Source organism: Triturus cristatus, chromosome 6 (assembly GCF_964204655.1).
Source record: "Triturus cristatus chromosome 6, aTriCri1.1, whole genome shotgun sequence".
NCBI classification, from domain to species: domain Eukaryota; kingdom Metazoa; phylum Chordata; class Amphibia; order Caudata; family Salamandridae; genus Triturus; species Triturus cristatus.
Window position 1 is genome coordinate 674,411,508 of NC_140589.1, and position 17,606 is coordinate 674,429,113.

The 17,606-nt window shown below is 41.8% G+C and overlaps 1 long non-coding RNA gene across 3 annotated transcripts in view; it reads right to left on the reverse strand.

The window, feature by feature from the left end:
- Nucleotides 1–17,606, reverse strand: part of LOC146817721 (uncharacterized) — a 390,429-nt gene that overhangs the window by 80,894 nt on the left and 291,929 nt on the right. Inside the window, exon 4 of one of the 3 annotated variants that reach the window (XR_014962570.1) lies at nucleotides 7,882–7,945. The exons of the other annotated variants lie outside the window; for them this stretch is intronic. This is a non-coding gene — a long non-coding RNA (uncharacterized LOC146817721). Of the gene's footprint in view, nucleotides 1–7,881; nucleotides 7,946–17,606 lie in introns of those variants that run through there. 3 annotated transcript variants of the gene reach the window in all.

The window sequence follows — 17,606 nt, forward strand, 5'->3', positions numbered from 1 at the left end:
TAAGGATAAAAACTTTTCCCGGTGTCCACTTAAAGGATTTAAACTTTTTATAATAAATATACTAATTATACAAATATACCCATATATATAGAAAAGGGTGCAAGTGAACTGCAAAGGTACAAAAGCCACAAAACCATAAAAAGCCAGTCACAGCACTGCAAAACATGAGGTCAGGACGTGTGCGTGGAGGGACTATATTTACAAATAACATCAGTAAGAATAAAAGGAAGCTGAAAACATCTGCTGGTACAGTGGGCAAACCGCAGGCAAAAATTAAAGACCTGCTATACAGAAACCTGACACTAAAATTGAATTAAATCAAGATATTAAAAGGACAAGCAATACAAGCAATATAACTCCAGAAAACAAAACCTTAAAACATTGCCTCTTCCATCTAAAAATAGATACGAAATTGTGCTTCCTAAAAAACGCGGGAGACACTCTTCTTTCAGGCCCTACACCAACAATGGGCCTTCGGACTCCCCTCCAGCCCCTACACCAAACGGAAAGTGGAGAGAGAAGGAAACAAAGATCAAAGCTGTATGGCGGAGAATTCTAGGCCAGTCAGTCCAGCCAGTCTAGTCAGTCTAACAACAATCCTACAGTGTCAAACTATCTCCGCCTCCCGGATGCCCCAGACCTTGGGGAAAAAAAAACAATGAAGAAGATATGGAGATAATTCAGGAGTCGAACTCAAAGAATGGGACCAAGGAACAATGGGAAGCCACTACAGAAGGAATAGGCGTTTACAATTTTGATGCAATAGTCATCTGAAATGCCCCATCGCCTAGGAGTATTACACGAAACAAAGCCGAAGGAGGAAATTGTGTTATAACAGAGGCATTAACTATCTGTGAGCTAGACAGCCCCAAAGGAAACACGCAGGCGAGGAAAAGAACAGACACGCCTGCAGATGAAATGGAGGAAACAAAAACAGCAGCCAGTGTACCCGAAATCCTAAACGAAAATCTGGGCTCAGAGTATAAAATATGCTTGCAACGTCACCAACACAAAGTAAACCCGTGATACCCCATTTTAGTGAAATAGAAGATAGGTAAGACCTGGACAAATTCTCATACCTCAATAAGGAGGAATGGGATGGCTCCTCGAAACCTACTCGCAGGCTAACTGCAGGAATGACACACTGGCAGATATGAAAATAGAGTGGCCTATGGGAAACTCGGCTCATAATGCAGGGGAGGGGATGCAAGTAAAAGCATATCTACCCGGACGCAAAAAGTGCGCATCCGGAGATCAACATGAAGACACGCATCAATCAGATAATGGGAAAGCCTGGGCAAGTCTGCTAAAAACAGTGCAACTCCTGGTAGAGGCCCTGCAATATCAATCCGATAAAATGGACACACAACTAACCTTAATGAATACTTTGGCAGTCTTTGTGGTTGCAATTGACAGCAAGCTAGGCACGTTGAACACCTCTCTGCAAAGCATCCAGGACTATGCCCTAGCTAACAGTCGAACCTGTGGATGCAGCCAGATTGTCGATAAACTAGCCACTCTCCCGATAATGCTGAGTGACTTATGCTCACAAATCAAAAAGTTTTCAAACAACGACCGCACTGAGCTATTAGTGGAACAATCCCTAAATGGAAATTGCAAAGTTACGACAACTCACCCAAATGAAATCACTAAGGAAGAGACCCTATCGACCTTGATCAAACCAACACTAAACAACAGAAAAAATTAGAACAGCAAAAAAACATACACACCGAGCCAAGTGCCAGATATTCCAGGAGAGGATAAAGGAGAAAACAAAATGAATGCAAAAAAATGACGCGCACAAAAACAGAAAGGTCGGAATCAACAACAAATTTGTAATAAGAACAGATTTTTGCACCTCTTCAGGGCAACATCAACCCTAAAAGAAATAAATCAACAAAACACATCCACACCAGAAATAACAAACATAAAAAGCACAGAAATAAAGGTGAATTAAGTCAAAAGTCCCCAATCAGGACCCTAGAAGCAAAGAAGACAGAGCAGTCTGAGGAGGCAACGGATATAGAATCTACACAGCCACTTTCGGAAAGAAACAGCACTATAAATCGATTTAAAGATATTGAAGTAGAAACTACGACGGGAATCCAATTGACAGACTTGAATCAGGATCATATGCTATCTGGAATTCCTCAAACATCAACTACAAATGGTCAGGTCAATGAGGAAAGCAAGGCAATCATGGGGAACTTGGACAACCAGGAAATCAAATCTATGGAAGAAGAGAATACAAGGATGAGCCATTTTCTCAATAAGGTCATGTTTCATATGGAAATGGAGAATACAAGGACCAGCCATTTTCTCCATAAGGATATGATTGACACACAAACATCTTCCTCTATAAACACAGAGAATCACCGGGGACAGCATCCTGAGGTGCTCCCAGAGCCTAACCGAATTAGTTGGGAATTAAATCGGATAGAATCTGCAGGACGATTGACGGAAGCTGAACAAAAACAAAGCAAAAAACTGACCCTAAAGGGATAAGTGGGAAGGAAACAAGTGCCTTTTGGTTTATACCAGCATATACCTTTAAAGGAAGGCATGATATCATGAATCGAGAATATACTACATCTGCTATCCCACATTCCATCCTTGATTGAGATAAAGACAACGGACCTAGACTCAACAGAATTCATCAAATGCAAGGACTCCACGGCTGGAGAAAAAAAAAACGAGAAATACATGGAGTTTATCTCCAATTGTAAAAAGAATATTTTTAGAAAGAGAAACTTTTAAGACCTGGGGGATAACTATTACCCCATACATCAAGCCAGGATACCCGACCTGTTTATGCCAAAGCACACAAGGGAAAATGAGGTGACCGCAAACAGGCCTACTACAACGGTGCTGAAAGGAGCCATGGGGCACTGTAAAACGAAAGGGGAGCACCCTCCAGCGGAACCTGAACCCCATTATGATCCTATTACACTGCAGAATTGGGATTCTGACATAAGATGGATCTCGAGAACAATAAATAATAAAAAAGATTGACAACTTCCTTGTCCACTGCAAAGGTCCGGCACGAAAGGGTCTACAGGGATATGCTCATGGAATATGAATGGACTGGCAAACAAATGATCAGATCTGGACTTTGTCACCCATATCAGGGCGTTTGATATTGTGGCGTTACAAGAGACCTGGCTGATTGATCCTTCTCATATGCAGGGTTTCCTGCGTTTCTTCACAAGTGCACTTACAGGGGCAAAGTACGGACACCTGCAGAGAGGTCTGGTCATATATGTTGCAAGTACAATCAATCTCCCGTGAATTTGATCCTACATCACCAGCAACACTAGCTGTAAACTTATTCTCCCCAACGTCAACACATGTAATAGACACCAACATCATAATAATAAATGTTTATATTCAACCAAAATGAAAAAGCAAATTAGCAAAAGAAATGTGTAATTTTGTAGAAACATGTATTAGAGAAGGGCCTACAACTCACCTCATTCTTACAGGGGACCTAAATTTAAATCTAATGGATTCCTCCTTGGATGAAGAAGTGTTAATAAAAAAATACAATTTGGAACATACCACTGCATGGGAAACTGCATCAATGCAAGCAAACTAAGGCAGGACAGTTGGCCCTGGAGGAACTGGAACATCTAAACTTAAGAGCACTAAATGGCAGATCAAGCGGAGACAATCCCCCTGTAACAACACACAGCTCAACAAGAACAAATACGATACTGGACTACACTTTTGTCTCCATAGAGTTGTTTAATCAAATTATCTCATTTCAGTTGGTTGACAAAGGAGATAGTGACCACCAGCCACAAGAAATCAAGCTCAGAATAATTGTTCCTATGTTTAAGTGGTGCCAGGCTCCTCGAGGATCAGTTTTCACCATTGACCTTAAAATAATCAAATTCAGGACTGCCACAGATTGCAGGGTGCTGGAAACTGCAAAAAGAACACTTTGATTTGAGGGCTGGACAAGACGAAGTTAGGAAATGGGAAAATTTCACTAAAACTTTGGCAGTGTATGCCACTAAGATCAAACCCCAAACACAGCAGAGATTTGGCGGAGTAAAGTCCATATCACAAACCGCAAAGAAAAATCAAGCTCACAAAAAATTCCACCTATCGCTCATTGAGACAGCTTCGGTGTAAGCCAAACGATACAATACAATTAAACTTACTACGAAAGAACAAGGCACAATTGAAAAAAACAAAAAAGGGATGCAAACAGAGATGCGGAGAACGACCTCTGGGCAAAATTACATGCCGACATCAAACAAAATAGCGCTAGTTTTTGGAGAACCATAAATCAATTTATTCACCCAAAGTACGATGGGATTTCTTCGACTATTTCAGAGGAAGTATGGGTAAAATATCTTAGGTCTCCTTTCCATCAAGCCAGTGAGATTAGTGTGAAGGGGAAAGAATCTTTGGATGAAACGGAAGGCCATAACATCAGCATGGCCTGGGAAACAAGTAACCAGACCACACTTGGGAAATCGGAAGAAGATTTCTCAACTGAGGATTTGCAAATGAGCCGAATTCATATAATTAAAAGGCAAATAGGCAAGGGCAGGAGAGAAGGGGCACCCAGCCCAAATGGAATACCACCGGCACTTTATAAGCAAGAGTCAACTTTTTGGGCTGAAGCGCTGGAACCATTGTTCAGGGAAATAAAGATGACAAACCTCTTTGACGGACTCTTGGAGAGGATCTGTTCTCATAAATTCACAAGTCAAGGGAAAAGTCAACTCCACATAACTATCGGCTAGTGGCATTAATGGACAACGAGGTAAAATATTTTGCTGGAATGCTACTAGAGGAGCTTCAGGCATGGGAGACAGAGAAATCCGCAATTACATTAAACCAGACTGGATTTGCAAAAGCAGTTGGGACAACTATAAACATGATAACAATGGCAATGCTTTTTGATAAGGCAGAAACTGCAAGGAGGGCCCTATGTTTTATTGATTATAAAGCAGCCTTCGATCACGTCAATTGCAATAGACTATGGTCTAAACTGCATAGCTGGGGGTTCATACAGTCCCTATTAAACTTGCTTATAAACCTGCATACCGACACATGGGTTCAGATTAAGTTGGGCAATGGATCATTCCTGTTGAGACGCATATCAACGGACAAAGGACTTAAAGAAGAATGTACCTACACTCTAACTTCTTTATAGCTGACCTTGTACCGATACTAAATGCCTGTGACTCACACGCTCCAAATTTGGGAGACATCTTATTGCCATGTCTCCTATATGCGGACGACATAGTCCCGATTAGCCAAACGAAAGTAGGCCTTCAACATCTTATACACCCTAAGCAGTACTATTCTAATGCAAATGGCCTAACGATAAATCTGGATAAAACAAGAACCATGATGGTCAGTAGAAAAAAGGGAAAAATTTGCAGCTAAGGACACATTGGAATATAAATATCTTGACGTGAAGATAGACAAAGGTGGCCGATTTCTTGCACAGAGGAATAGCATTAGGCATAAAGGCCTTGCCCTGGCAACTTCTTTAAAAGCATTAAACTCTAAACTAAATGGCCCATCGATCCTGCCTATAGTGCAGGTGGTTCATGCAAAGCTACTGCCAACAATTACTTACGGCAGTGAGGCGCAGAAAGGAAGAGATAACAAAATAATTGACTCTACAGTAACAATTACGTATAGGGTCATATTTAGGCTGCCCAAATATTCTTCACCCTTGCAAATTAGACTCAAGTTTGGCATGCAGAAGCAATCTATCGCAAGACAAGGGGCATACATCATTACCTGGGATAAAGTGCGGAAAGCACCTCCGGGAACTCTAAATGAATAGCTGTGGAAGGAGCTACAACGCCGTACCGCTTCACCTGCAGCAAGTTATCTTAAAAATAGCTTACTCAAAATGGGATTGAACCAACTCTGTGAAATGCCTACAACTACCAGCGTGCTCAAGAAACTGGTTTGGAAAACAGTCAAATATCTTTCATGGCTGGAGGATAAGGCATCACTCTCAGAAAGGGCTCACGGATGGATGACTCTGAATACCTACCGTAAGTCAGTCGCCCAAAAGTACGTTAATTTGGGCTATGCCCAGTATATAAAAATTAGCTTTATGAAGTATAGACTTAGTCTGCTACCCTGCATACAGCACCTCCCACCCTGGCTAAAGGAGAAAGTGGGCCTTATGTGCCGCTTATGTGGTTCAGCACCGGAAGATCTGCTGCATCTACTATGCTCCTGCAAAGAACTTTTACAAGAACGGTAACAACTACTGAAAGGTAAATGTAATCAGTGAGGGGTTCGAACCAGGAGGCAAGCAGTTCTGGCATGTTTTACACCTAGCGACCCACAACTGAACTGCTCCTTGGTAAAGTTCTTGAGGCTATGCGAAAAGAAAATGCCGGCAACATAGTTATTGAAACAATCAAACCGCGTATTCAACTCAGCCACATGGAATAAAATGCAGGATCAGGAGCCCTGCCCGGCACTAATGAGCTTATTTTAAGCTGTAAGCACCTTATTTGCACGTAATAATTTTTGATACATAAAGGAATGTATGGACTTGAATTAGATACCTTGGTTAACAAATGAGATGTGCAAAGTCGGATATAATGTGGCTAAGAAATTGACCCTGTATTTGTAAATTTGTATAATTATAGTACAGTTTTTAGAAGAATTTTAAATACAAGGGGCCCGATTCACAGAACTAACTTAAGACAAAACCCTAAACTTACTACCATTTTGGTATTCACAGAAGGCACTTACTCATTTTGGTATTCACAGAAGGCACTTACTCATTTCGGTATTCACAGAAGTTAGGAGTCCTAACTTTAGGACTCCTAAATGCCTTCTGTGAATACCGAAAGTCTTAAAATTAGGATTTTTCTCAGTTTAGTAGTCGTATAGTTAGGACTCCTAACTTTAGGACTCCTAAATGCCTTCTGTGAATACCGAAAGTCTTAAAATTAGGATTTTTCTCAATTTAGTAGTCCTAAATTTAGGCCTCCTAACTTTAGGACTCCTAAATGCCTTCTGTGAATACCGAAAGCCTTAAAATTAGGATTTTTCTCAGTTTAGGAGTCCTAAGGTTAGGACTCCTAACTTTACAACTACTAAACTGAGAAAAATCCTAATTTTAAGACTTTCGGTATTCACAGAAGGCATTTAGGAGTCCTAAAGTTAGGAGTCCTAACTATACTACTACTATACTGAGAAAAATCCTAATTTTAAGACTTTCGGTATTCACAGAAGGCATTTAGGAGTCCTAAAGTCAGGAGTCCTAAATTTAGGACTACTAAATTGAGAAAAATCCTAATTTTAAGACTTTCGGTATTCACAGAAGGCATTTAGGAGTCCTAAAGTTAGGAGTCCTAACTATACTACTACTAAACTGAGAACAATCCTAATTTTAAGACTTTCGGTATTCACAGAAGGCATTTAGGAGTCCTAAAGTTAGGACTCCTAACTTCTATGAATACCGAAATGAGTAAGTGCCTTCTGTGAATACCAAAATGAGTAAGTGCCTTCTGTAAATACCAAAATGGTAGTAAGTTTAGGATTTTGTCTTAAGTTAGTTCTGTGAATCGGGCCCAAGGCATTTTGAAGTATGGAGTTTTATACGCATACATTGTTTTAAAATGAAATATTTTTGTATTGCAATGGTTTTAACGAACTATGCAAATAAATAAACTTGAACATGAATCATGTCTTGCAAACATAAATAAAGATCGACCAATTGAAAAAAATCAGAATGGAAGGACTGGAGCGAGACAGAAATGAGTTTAAAGATAGGAAAGTTCACAGGAAGAGAAGAGTTAAAGAAAAAGTGTTTCATAGGAAAAAGAGATACAAATTTAATTTTCTATATTTTATTATTTTCCTTTACTACTTATCTGTATACTCTTTGAAAAACAAAGTCCTTGTGTAGCATGACGTCTAGCCGATGGAAATGGTCCTAGGAATCCTGGAAAAAAACAAAAGGACTGTGTGACTATATTTTTCCATATGCATGAACGTATGTGAAATTTGTTAACAGAAAAAGAAAGGAATAAAATAAATGGCTTTTTGAGAAAAACACCTGATTTGGCACTATTATTTCTTAAACCACATACTTCCAACCACAACCATACATTAGCAAGTTGTACTATAATGGATGAATTAATGCAAACCTGTCCGGTGTACTAAGTATTATATACTCATTGAGTGATTAAAAATAGCTTATTCATGCATATTATCACTTTCCTTTGGGCAGGGAAGACTCCCAGAGTGTCTTTTGTGAAGGGTCGCTACTCCCTTTTTGACACTGGCCTCGGATGGACAGACATCCACCTATATTATTGGGCCTCGTCATTGGTCACAATTGATGACTGATAGGGGTGACCGGCTCATAGGATGGAACTTGCGCTTCTTCAGTCCCATGGTTTACTCTCCTTGTTGTACGATCGGGGGGGCCGTGCTTTCTTCCATCAATAATTCAGGTCCATTTCAGCTGTTGGTACTCAGTGCTCCGCCATATGAAATGTCACAGTACTCTCACAGGGGCTCCCCCCCCCTCCCCCCTCTCCTTTGGCATGGGATGTGGTTGGCTGAGACTGCAGGTCTGGCTGGGTTTTGGTTGTGGATTTTAATCGGCATCTCCACACTGGGGGATGTCTGGAGGGATGGACACAGGCGGTACTTCTAACAGTTAGCTTTAACCCCTCCCAATTCCACCATTATCTGCAGCTGTGGCATGCCTTAGAACACTACAAAAATAGGCTGACGGTGCTCCCAGAATGTAACCCGTTCGAATGTAAGTTACTGATGAGCTGGCCAGGGTGATATATCTAGACTCTATAAATCCCTGGTTATAAACGGTCCTTACCCCCTGGGACACGAAGGTCTAAATAGGAGGAGGATGTGGAGATCCTTGAGAATGACAGATGGGCCGAGGCGAAAGTGGCCTTGAGAATACTTGCAATATCTACGTGTCTTCACATTGTTCAATTCAAGTCTTTCCACAGGATTATTATTCTGAGTAGCTTTGGCGCATGGGTCAGGCCTGTGACCTGGCGTGTCTTCGATGTGGATTCGCCCATGGTACCCTTTACCATACTATCTGGACTTGCACCAGGGCTCTGGCGTATTGGTTGGAAGTCGAATCAAATTAAATCAATAGACATATGGGTTGGGTGGTGGACTTCCCTCTGACCCTTGATACCAAAATTGTCCTGCTGGGAATAATGGACTGTGTGACTCTAGAGCAGTCCGTTCCCTGCTTGCGATGGCATATATGGTGGCCAAAAGGGATCTTGCTAGACATAGGTGGGATGCGCAGGCCCCATCTATAAAGGAGGGGGTTTGAAGAATGGACTCTTGCACAGTGATTAAAAAACTGGTCTATAGGTCGAGGGGAGTTCCACAGAAATATAACAGCATATGGGGGGTGTGGACCTAGAACTAGATGTAAATTCGTAAAAACTATAGTTATTCTCTGACATTATGTGTGTTAATGCTATGATGGCGATGATGGCTGTCATCTTTATTGCTAAGGATGACACTGTGTATATTTTCTGCATTGTTCGATGCTTAAACTGTAGCCCTCAGTGCTTGGGCTTGATGTTTTTATGGTTTGAGGTGGTATAAAATAAACTCAATAGAAAGTGTGAAACAAAAAATGGCTCATTCGTTACCTTTTATGTCTAAAAGTATGTATGTGTGCTTTCATGTTGTATCCTTCTTGGTTACCTATTTGAAAATATATACATAACTCTATATAACGTTTATAGAAAATTACAATGCCTAATAACTTTAAATGATCTGACATGTTGAGAGGAATTTTGGCCAAGTGATGTGCCGTCGATCATGTCATATCTTCATTTCTCTCATGTGGCTCCTCATACAGATCTTCATTCTATGGGCAACGCCATTAGGTGCTTTCATCTTAGGAAACTATTACTGTCATTATCACACTCAAGACCAGATGTTCTAATACCTAGTGGCAAATTCTACCCAGTATTTTTGGAACCAGTAATAATTTTATGAACCAACCTTTGTACTAACATATCGGTTCTTACAATTCTAAATCACAGTTGGTTGCAATCCAGCCTACCTCATTAATACTAACGAGGTAGGTCACAATATGCGACTCACTCCAATTGGAGACCATCACAGGGATGGTGGCCTGCTGGATTCCTCAGACCACCATGTCTGTGAAAGCTTTTAAATAAAGCACTTTTTTAATGCAGGACGTTTTCCTTAAAGGAATCAGTCTGCATTTAAAAAGAAAAGCTTTTGTTTGTTTGAGAGTTGGCACTAGTTCCATGGAAGTTCCATGGACCATTCTCTATTCCCTAACAAACGTGTTACTTAATTCATAAAGGGAAAGGGGACCCAGTGGTTTACCACCTCTTTTGAGGTCTCAGTAATTTTTCAATGTTTTACGACCAGACTTTGTTTGCCTAACATTGATACATAGCATACTATTAAGTTATTTGGAAGGGATGCCTACAACACACCCCATTCAGATACTGAATTTGCAATCAAATTGTGAGGAGTCAAAAATAAAACATTTTCTAGATCCTAAAATGGAATAAGTGCATCTGAAAAAGCATTAATATGGTTACAAATGCAGAATCAGAGCATTTGTGCCAATATAAATGGTTAGTGCATCTGACCCCTTGTCATTGTTATTGGCTGTTGGGTGGGGGAGTCACCACCCTATGTCCAGTTCCCCTGCATGCATGTTGAATTTTTGTTTCATTTCGATACATCTAAAGAGCTCACGCAAGCACCCAAGGTTGCCCCAGGAAGTTAAAACCATCAGTATGCGATGGAGCTCTTTAGACAACTGAAGTTTACAGGGAAAGGGAAAATATTTAGGGCACTGATTTTCAGTTTGGAAGATGGGCAAGTTCCTCCATCATTTAGGAACTGATCTGATTGGTCCTTATAGCTGGCAGAATTCGGTCTGCCATATTTAGGATTCAAGCTGAAGAACTGCGGTGTATCACAACTCATGACAGTCTGTCGGCTGATCCTAAGCCCTCCGTCGTCATTCTCCTGGTACACCATCGACAGATACAACTCCGCCAACATTGGAATGGTGCATATCCGTCCGTGGTTCACTTGTGTTCACAGAACACGACATCAACGCAACGTTTGTCCATCACTATAAGGCCTTATACTCGGTTGGCCCTCCACTACACCCACCAACATTACATCAGTTCCTAGAGGGCCTAACAATTCCTTGAATTCCTTCTGAAGCCATTGAAATTCTGGAATCCACAATCACTGTAGAAGATATACACCAGGTGTCTCTTGGCCTAGACAGCCTTCTGATAGAGTTTTATGCCACATACAAGTCACTTCTCGCACATCTAGAAACTCTGTTTTGGGAAGCACCGCAATTGGGTTTCCTTCTCCCACTGCACATGAAGCGATTGTTACCCCCATACTTAAGCCCAATTGCAACCCCACAAAAGTTGCCTCTTATCGACGTTGTCTATCCTTAATACGGATTATATATTACGTCACTTATTCATCAAGACCAAAATGGATTTGCCTCCCCGCTGTAATACTTCCCTTAATATAATTCTCTTAAGCCACATCATGGAAGGGGCTTCGCGAACATGGCTTTGAGGTGGCCTGTATCTCTTTTGATCGGGGAACAAGTGTTTGAAAAGCTTAGTTGGGATTTTATGATAGCAGTATTGAAACAATATGGCCTTGGCCCATGAATACTGCAGTGGATGCAATTATTATACTCCTCCCCTCGGCCTGGGTCAAGATGTGCCGACACATTTCAGAATCATATACCATTGCACCTGTCATCAGTAAAACCAGTGGCTATCAAACTGCCTTTTCCTTACTACCAACCTTGGTGGTCTCGGGAAACACCAGACTGTTAGGCCTACTATCACGTGACATAACTGCAATGTCCCCCCTACAGGCTAGCGAGATACCCCCTGGCTGAGATGGGACTTACAGCAGACCAGATAAAAACGGAGTTCTGCATTCTGTACTTTTTCCGTATGCCAGAGGGTACCCACCCCGCACCCTGCTTTTAGACGTGGCATGTACCTGTCTGTGTAATTCCTTATAATATCGCAAGGCTGCACCCACTTATGCTCCAGCAGTTCCACTACTAGAATTCACGACTCAGCCCACACCACTCTCTTCCCACGACCTTGCACCATGGTAGTCTGGTGGATTGTCCTCTGTTGGGAACCTATTCAAAAATGGGCTCCTGCTGGACTTCCCAATTGTGAGTGCTTGGGGTGTACTCCCCGCAGGTGGGTTTATTACCTATGGCAGGGTATGAATGGCAATAAACCAAACCTGGCAAACCCTTCGTCATGAACCCCCTACTCACACGGCCACATGGCAATGCAGACACTCCATACCATTGGCCACGGGAGGAGGCTCATAACCTGACTATATAGGGGCATCCAGACCCATGTGAGGTTTTCATCACTGACCCTTAAATGTAGCTGAGAAGAGGAGCTTCAGAATTTGTGACACAGAATGGAAGGCAATGTTGCAAAACCCCTCTCACATATACCAAAATTCACCTTTGAAGTTTATCCAAACTTGCATTCTCCATGGAGTGTATCTTTCTCAAACGAATTTACAGACACTGTTTCCAACACCATCCCCAAACTATACCTGATGCCATACGATGCCAGTGCACCTGGCTTACATGCTCTTTGTTGTGAAAAATTGTGGCCCTTCTGGTCTGGAGTGCCCTCCACACTCACTCAGTTTATGGAGGGCCACTCCAATTGTCCATGGGAGATATCCTACTGGGTGTATACCCCAGACCTGACAAAGCTAATCTTGCCACAGGGTTCCTTGACCCTACCCTCCTTCTGGTGCACCGAGCTATCACTCAATTTTTGCCTTTTTGTTGTCTTGGCATAATGATCTCTAGCACTGGGCTCAGGCAACTTCATAGGATGAGAGTAACATCGGGGGCTTCATCCAGTCCTGATCGCAGAACTATGGAATGCCTTGCTACATGTAAACAAACAAATGATTTCTAATGATGATCTCCTGCCTGAAATGCTGCACACTTGCTGACAGATGTTGGATAATGCACTTGAGGTCATCCCTTCCCATCTCTACTGTACAACCTATACCTGGTGCTGGTTTTTTAGCCCCCTCATTTCACCACTATAACACCTATGCTATTGTTCTAAAGCCCATACCCCTGAACAATATCCATCAGCAGAGTTGGACTGGGGCCACAATTAGGCCCGGGTAGCCAAAAAACAGTGGCCCACATTTGCAGATCGTAACCTTTCACAAAACTCTGTTTGGTTAGGATCATGGAGCTAATGTTGGTAAACATTTGTGGTAATAAAGTATTTTAAAGCTTATAGGGCCAGTAACTTTTTTCAAGACTGGAAACAAAATTATTTTACAGCAACACAACCAGAGGTTTCCTGACGCTCATCTTAATGCTACGAATCTTGTTCTCACCCTGGGATCCAAGAATTTGCATCTCAACATTAAGTCCTGAAGCCCGTGCTCAATCTTAGTTCCCTGAATGTCCTATCTGGCACCAGTCTGTAAAGTTTCTGTCCATTCCTAAGGATCCTTACTTCCCAGTGATCAGCACGTCTCCAGAGGATCATACTCACTCTTAGGACTTGAGACTTCTCTGCACCCTTAGGGACCAGTGACCCCTGCTTACACTAAATCAGCAGCAAGAGACCCTTTGGGGTAGTGGGCGAAATATAAATGCTGTCACTCCCTAACTTCAAAAGACTTAAGCTCATCATCAGTTAGTTGCCAAAGAATACAGTTGCACTGAGAACCCTTCAACTCTTTTCCACTGGTGGGTCCAATCAGGCTCTTACTAACACTCGGATTCATGAGGTTCCTGCCCACAGAGAGGTCCCCAGAGGTTTCTGCTCTCTTGTGTGCCCTTAGAATATATTTCTCACCATAAGATAGCCCTCTTCATCCTTATGCTTTTTAGACTCACCTTTTTTTTTTTAGATAAACAGTTATTTTTTCAGTACCTAAGAGAGTCCCTCCAGTGCTCCAAGACTGGTGAAAGGTGCATCGTTATTTTTGTTTTGCTTGCTGTTAGCATCATGTGTAGGTTCCAACAAATGGAATAATGCTAGTGTGTCAATGCAAAAATAAAGAAACTTTGTGTGACTTTCCACACATGCGGTGTTATATAGCACATACTTGGTGCAGAGGTATTGGAGTGCTTTACATGAGCAACAGCTAACATTACAGAAGGTCATATTCATATCTTCTTAGGCTTCATTGGATTGAGTGAATTTGCCAGGAATCATAGGATGTTAAGCTGACGCTGGGATTGAAACCTGGTTTCCCAGTTTACAAGTCGACTAAGGTCACAACCTCTCTCTGTTGACTGCAGGAGTTGATGTGGGGTAGGCAAAGAGGAACAGCAGACTAATTTATCCTCTCCGTTCCATGGTGGGGGGAGACAAAAATAAACTCCCTACCTCTCACCAACACCCCACCACCCAACTCTTCAGTTCTCTCCCCTACTCCAGTCCTTTGCAAAGTAAGTGCTAATGGATTCCAATCAGCATCCCATTGAGGTCTCTGTTACACCTGGAGAGAGCTAGGGGGGCAGGGACATCTCATGCTGTGACAGCTGGAGCAGGCCCTTTTCTTTCTGCCTCTGACAATTAGCCTACAGGCCTACTTTCATGTGCATGGGGACAGGCTCAGTATATGTATGCAAAGGCTGTAATACAGTCTTTCACATTGTGCACTTGCAGTGGCTTCCGAGACGGCCCAAGCAGTTTTCACAGCTCAATAGACTGAAAAAAACAGCCCACCAACTGGGCCTAGCCACAGGCCCATCAGCCGATGGCCGATTGCCCACCTTCCAATCCGAGGGTCTCCACCAGGCATCGTCATCACACTGTTCTTTTCTTTCTATATTGTTATTGTAAGATAAACGTGACCCCCCCTCCCCCCCACGGAGTTGTTATTGTTTGATATTTTACTACTGGTGTTAAAACTGCATTGCCAGCATGTTTTATGATATAACCATTGATATGTACTTGTCAGTAAAATGTATCACTACCATACTTTTTACCTACTGTTTAAAATCAATAAAAATGGTTTTGAAAGAAAAAAAATCATTTTATTAACTTTCTACCGTGATTCCATACAAACCACCCGCTACCAAAATATAAATTACTAACAAATTTAAAAACTAAAATTACAATTAAAAATACAAAATTCTATGTAAACCAATAAATGACAGTTAAACTACTTAAATACTTAATAATCAATTAGTTATGAAATAAAAAATAAGCAACATTAAAAAAAATTAATTAATTCTAATTTAAACAATCTTTCCAAGCTATTCCTCTACAAACCCAAACTGTTAATACACTATAAATAAGGCTCCCAGTTTTCCATTTTCTTCTGATTTTTACAGATAAATACAGACAGAAAACAGTGTGTTTTTGTCTGTACTTCTATTTTTTTAAAGAGAAAAATACAGAAAATTGTGTTTCTTGTGAGTAACTCTTCATGCTATCTTTCATGAATTTCAGGCCAGCAGCTTAACAGATACACAGTATGAGGAGTTAAAAGACAGGATGAGAGTTCCGCATATAAGGCTTATGTTCACACATATTTGCATGCAATGCTAATATTTACCTTTGGGTGAAGTGTTTTGTTATACTTGGCTGATTAATTTGCTTAAACGTAACAGGCATCATTGTGTGAGTGCATGTTTATCAGTTCAATAAATGTGGAAATATACAATTTTACGAGTCCATTTATTCTCCAAAAACAAAATAAATATGGATAAATAGCAATAATATAGCCCAAAAATATATTTGGATAAATACAGACAGAAATGTTAAAAAAATAGATATAAAACCTGGAGCCCTAATTTTAAATGACTAATTAAATAAAAAATACACATTGCAAACTATATTTATAAAAAAATAACAATTATACTAATAACGCTACCAATTGAAATTAATATACTAATATATATTATGTTAATAAACAAAATATTTTTGCAACCATATTATAGTAAAAGATGTTAAATATAACAGTATTCCTATTAATTATATTATACACCCCAAAACAACAATATTGCCTTATCTTGTAGATATTCTGTTCATTGATACTTTGGTAGTCACAATATTTTTGACATAATATTCACACCATAATTTTAAATCGCAATTTTTTCATTCACTCAAGTAGAGAGGCATACTTATGTCTGATTAGAGAGTATAATTTGGCCAACAGAAAAGTACCATCGGGATGTAATTATTGTCGCCGCGGATTACCACAGCAGGGGGCTCTTTTAAGTAGACTCTGCTCCTTCTTCTAAGTATCGCTGCTATCCAGGATTTGAGCTGTCATTTGTTATGAGAAGACCTTAACTTTTTTTTCTTGAATATAATTAAGAAAATAAGGAACAGGATAGCCGCGCCTCTTCTTTGTCCCTATTATCAACATCCATGAAAGAAGTGAAAGCTATCAGCTCCTCAATGAGGTCCTCCAGTAATTTAGCTGACCTGCGTCCGCATGGCTGTCGAACATTTTTTTTTTTTTTTTTTTTTTTTTTTTTTTTTTTAGAGTTTTATATAGTGCGAACTAGAACCGAGACATCTGGTATCAGAGCTCTTTACATGAGCACCAGATGCAATGCAGGGTGGTACCATAGGTACCCCCCATGTACCCCCCTGCCCCCAACATCCAGGGGGCCCGCAACGGGCCCCCAACTCAGGAATCCGCATGCCTTTCCGTGGCGGTAACGCCGCCACAGAAAGGCTGCTTCCCGCTGGCATCCTAATATGGCTCGCGGTGTCTAGCAGACACCGCCACCATATGCAACCCTTTTCCGCCCAGTCGACCCGTCAACCGGGCGGAAAAGCGGCGGACGGTCTTGCTGTCCGCCGCAGTCCCCCCACGCCATCATAATATGGCGGGGGGAAATGGGAGGCGGGTGGGGTATGATGTAGGGCGGATCGCCACCGCCATGCAGGCGGTGGCGATCCGCAATTAGAGCCCCTATAATTGACTTAAAGCAACTTCTGACGGAAGTGGAGGCATGGATGCAGAACAGCACTCTAAAATAAACAGCGAAAACTCCACTACTATGGTGTAGGAGCGTCGCCCCCCCAAAAAACGTCAGGAAAGGAAAAATAAAATGATAATAAAACACTTGTTTTATTTTTCCTTTCCTGCCGAGTCTTGGGAGGGGAGGGGCATGGAGTGACGCCCAATCTTGCCTGCTTGCCTGTTACTGAACCAGCTCATTACCGGAGCCAGCCAGCCGGAGACTTCAACCCCCAACGACCCTTGAGCCTGGAGGCGCTGCGTCACGTTACACCTGCTGGAGGAGCATTAAAAGGACTCCCGGGCTCCCGCTGCGTGGGACGCCCAATCTTGCCTGCTTGCCCGTTACTGCACCAGCTCATTACCCAAGCCAGCCAGCCGGGGACTCCAACCCCCAACGATTCTTGCGCCTGAAGGTGCCGCATCACATTACACGCACCGGAGGTGCTTAAAAGGACTCCCGCTGCACGGGATGCACACGGGCGTGCCTGGGCAAAGCCCGGGCCAAGGGCGGGCCCATCCGCGCCAGTCAGAGCCAGGAAGAGGCTGAGCTGGGCACACTC